This window comes from Sciurus vulgaris (genome assembly GCF_902686455.1).
Source record: "Sciurus vulgaris genome assembly, chromosome: 4".
Lineage (NCBI taxonomy): Eukaryota > Metazoa > Chordata > Mammalia > Rodentia > Sciuridae > Sciurus > Sciurus vulgaris.
Window position 1 is genome coordinate 111,415,866 of NC_136464.1, and position 5,011 is coordinate 111,420,876.

Consider the following 5,011-nt stretch of genomic DNA (forward strand, 5'->3'; position numbering starts at 1 on the left):
AATTATAAAAGCTAGTGCTACTTTTTTTTCCCTACAAGATATAAGAGAATAATGTATCAATCCACCAGTGTTTTACTGTATGGTATTGGATAAATACCATGTGTAACATTGTAACATTAGTAACTGAGGGGGAGGGCTGGGGAGGGATTAGAGAGGTTCAACAGCTACATCTGTATGCATCTGATGTCATGTTACTATAGATTAACATCAGAGTAGCATCTGACTCTCATGTTAGATGGAACCACCCTGGGAACCACAAAGAAATACTTGCAGAACATACCCAAAATGAGAGGTAAGGGAATTGAAATGTTTCACTACAATCATCAACTAAATAGGAAGAAAGATAATCATATAACAAGGTAAGTCATATTGAATCAAAGATTGCACTTTTCTTTTTATAAGGACAAAAGGCACTCTGAGCTAGGATCTACCCTCTTGTCCTTACAAGGACACGATCCACACTAAAACAAGGGCCCCGCCTTGCTTACCTTATAGGACACAAGTCAACTTGAACTAAGTACCCAAACCACACTGAACTAATGGCTATGATAAACATTGGAGTCTTACACATGTTCAAATTTCTATGCTATAAGTATCAATGTTACTATTTTTTTTTTATGTTTGATTGAATTTTCCACTTTCCTTTGATGAAAATATTTCCTAAATTCTAATCTCTCATAAGACACAAATCAGAATTTTTGAGGAAAATTGCAACCTCAATCAGAACATGAAAAATAATTAATATTAATCCACATAATGCAAAATATGCTTTAAAGCACTCCCCTCGTAGTACTTAAAAATTAATAATCAAAATCAAAAATCACTTCTGCAGTTGTGGAATATCTACAAAATGAAATATTGTTTAGTCATACAAAGATGCAATCCTGTCCTTTGCAACAACAAAGAGATCATTATGTTAAGTAAAATGAGCCAGGCACAGATAGGTCAACACCACAAGTTCTTGCTCATATTGCAAACACAAAGATGTTGATCTCATGGAGGTTGAGAATAGTGCTTACCAGCAGATGGGGAGGGTAGAGAGGAGAAAGCAATAGGTAATTGTTCAATGGGGATTAAGTTAGAGTGAGGTAGGAGAAATAAGTTCTGTTGTGCTAATTTACAGATAGATAATGTACTATTTATTTTGATAAAGCCTAACAAGATGATTTTTAATGTCTTTACACAAAGAAATGATAAATGTTTGCAGAGAGAGATATGATTACTATGACTGAGGAGTGGGATAGCTGGGTGAAATGATGATTCCATTACACGTTTTCTGAGGAATCTCCATACTGCTTTCCTTAATGGTTGCACCAATTTACAGTCCCACCAGCAGTACAGGAATGTACCTTTTCCACCACATCCTCACCATTTATTATTATTTGTATTCTTGATAATTCTGATTGGAGTGAGATGAAATCTTAGAGTAGTTTGGTTTGCATGTAACTAGAGATGTTGAACATATTTTCATATTTTTTAATTGATCATATTTTTTTAATTGATCATATATCTTCTGCGAAGTGTCTAGTCAGTTCCTTAGCCCATTTGTTGATAGGGTTATTTGTTTTTTGGTTTTAAATTTTTTGAGTTTTTTATATATCCCGAAGATTAGTGCTCCATCTGATGTGTGTGTGATATTTTCTCCAATTCTGCAGGCTCTCTCTTCATGTGTTTGATTGTTTTATTTGCTGAGAAGAAACTTTAGTTTGAATCCATTGCATTTATTGATTCTTCACTTTGTTTCTTGTGCTTTATAAAAGGAAGTCAGGTCCTAAGCCAAAATGATGAAGATTTAGGTCTACTTTATCTTCTATTAGGGGCAGGGTATCCACTTTGAATTGAGTTTTGTGCAAGGTGATAGATAGGGGATTAATTTCCTTTTACTGCATATGGATTTCCAGTTTCCCCAGCACCATTTGTTGAATAGGTTATCTTTTCTCCAATGTATGTTTTTGGCACCTTTGTCTAATATGAGATAACTGTTTTTATGTGTGTTTGTTTCTGTGTCTTCAATTCTGTACCATTGGTCTTCCTGTCCATTTTGTTGCCAATACCATGCCAAATTTATTACTATAGCTCTGTAGTATAGTTTAAGTTCTGGTATTGTGATACCTCCTGCTTCACTCTTCTTGCTAAGGATTGCTTTGGCTATTATGGATCTCTTACTCTTCCAAATGAATTTCATAATTGCTTTCTCTATTTCTACGAGGTACATCATTGGAATTTTAATTAAAATTGCATTGAATCTGTATAACACTTATGGTAGTATGACCATTTTGACAATATTAATTCTGCTTATCCAAGAATATGGGAGATCTTTCTATATTCTAAGGTTTTCTTTAATTTCTTTAGTGTTCTGTAGTTTTCATTATAGAGGTCTTTCACCTCTTTTGTTAGATTGATTCCCAAGTATTTTATTTTTTTGAGACTATTGTGAATGGGGTAGTTTTCCTAAATTCTCTTTCAGAGGAATCATCACTGATGTACAGAGATGCATTAGATTTATTGTTATTAATTTTATATTCTGCTACTTTGGTGGACTCATTCATTAATTCTAGAAATTTTCTGGTGGAATTTTTTGGATCCTCTAAATATAGAATCATGTCATCAGCAAATAGTGATAGTTTGAGTTTTCCTTTACCTATTAATATCCCTTTAATTTCTTTTGTCTCTCTAATTACTCTGACTAGAGTTTCAAGGACAATGTTGATTAGAAGTGTTGAGAGTGAGCATCCCTGTCTTGTTCCAGTTTTTAGAGTGAATGCTTTCAGTTTTTCTCCATTTAGAATGATGTTGGCCTTGACTTATAAGAGATAACTTTTACAATGTTGAGGTATGTTTCTACTATCCCAACTTTTTCTAGTGTTTTGAACATGAAGGATCCTGTATTTTGTCAAATGCTTTTTCTGCATCTATTAAGATGATCTTATGATTCTTATCTTTAAGTCTACTGATGTGATGAATTACATTTATTGATTTCTGGATGTTGAACCAACCTTGCATCCCTGGGATGAAGCCCAGTTGATCATTATGCACTTTCTTTTAATATTTTTTGTATTGGTTTTGCCAGGATTTTATTAAGAAATTTTGCATTTATGTTCATCAGGGATATTGGTCTGAAGTTTTTTTTTTTTTTTTTCCTTGATGTGTCTTTGGCTGGTTTTGGCATTACAGTGATATTAGCTTCATAGAATGAGTTTAGAAGTGTTCCCTCCTTTTCTATTTCATGGAATACTTTGAGGAGTATTGGTATTAGTTTTTTAAGGTCTGGTAGAATTCTGTTGAGAATCTGTCTGGTCCTGGATTTTTCTTGGTTGGTAGGCTTTTGAAGGCATCTTACATTTCATTGCTTGATATTGATCTGTTTAAGTTTTGTATGTTCTCCTGATTCAGTTTGGGTAGATCATGTGTCTACAGAAATTTGTCAATGTTTTTGAGATTTTCTATTTTATTGGAGTATAAATTTGCAAAGTAGTTTCTAATTATCTTCCTTATTTCAATAGTTTCAATTGTGATATTTCCTTTTCATCATGAATTTTAATAATTTGAGTTTTCTCTCTCCTTCTCTTCATTAGTGTGGCTACGGGTTTATCAATTTTAACTATTTTATCTAGTTTTATTTACTGTTTTTTGGTCTTTTTTTCATTTGTTTCAATTGCGTTGATTTCAGCTCTGATTTTAATTATTTCTTGTCTTGTACTAATTTTTTTGTTGATTTATTCTTCTTTTTCTAGGACTTTGATATATAATGTTAGGTCATTTATTTGTTTGCTTTCTATTCTTTTAATGAATGAGCTCAATGAAATGAACTTTCCTCTTAGCACTGCCTCCATAGTATTCCAGAAATGGTATGTTGTATCAGTATTCTCATTTACCTCTAAGAATTTTTATCTTCTCGCTGATGTTTTCTGCTATTCATGTATCATTCAATAACTTATTATTCAGTCTCCAGATGTTGGAATAGCTTCTATTTTTTATTTTATCATTGATTTTTAATTTCTTTCCAGTACTATCTGATAGAAGGCACAGTAGTATCCCTATTTTTTTGTATTTGCTAAGAGTGACTTTGTGGCATTATATATGGTCTATCTTAGAGAAGGATCCATGTGCTGCAGAGACAAAAAGTGTATTCACTCATTGATGAATGGAATATATTGATTGTATTATTGAGTTCTATAGTTCGTTTACTTTTTTTTTTTTTTTTTCTTTTTCCAAAAGATCTATCCAGTGGTGAGAAAGGTGTGTTAAAGTCACCCAGTATTATTGTGTTGTGATGCATTTGATCCTGAAATTGCGAAGGGTTTGTTTGATGTATGCAGATGCTCCATTGTTTGGGGGATAAATATTTACGATGGTCTTGTTGATGTATGATTCCCTTAAGCAGTAAGAAATGTCCTTTTTTATCCTTTCTTTGGCTTTTTATCTTTGGCTTGAAGTCCACTTTATCTGATATTAGGATGGAAACCCAGGCTTTTTTTTTAGTAGTTCATGTGATAACATGTTTTTTCCCATCATTTCACTTTCAGTCTGTGGATGTATTCCTATGAGATGGATCTCTTGAAGGCAGCATATTGTTGGGTCTTTTTTTTTTTAATCCAATATGCCAGTCTGTGTCTTTTGATTAATGAATTTAGGGCATTAGCATTCATGGTTATTATTCAGGTATGATTTGTATTTCTGGTGATTTTGGTTTATTTTTGGTTTTTCAATTGGCTTGGTTTCTCCTTTAATTGACTTTTCCTTTAGTGTAGTTGCTCCCTTTGCTGATTTTTATTATTTTTCATTTACTCCTCATGAAATATTTTGCTGAGAATGTCTATGGTGCAGGCTGTCTAGTCAATTTTTTCATCATTGAAATTGAAGCTTATTTTTCCTGGATATAAGATTTTTGGATGGCATCCATTTTCTTTCAGAGTTTTTTATATGTTGTTCTAGGAACTCCTATCTTTGAGGGTCTGGGTTGAGAAATCTGCTGAGATATGAATTGGCTTCCCCTTATATGTAATCTGAT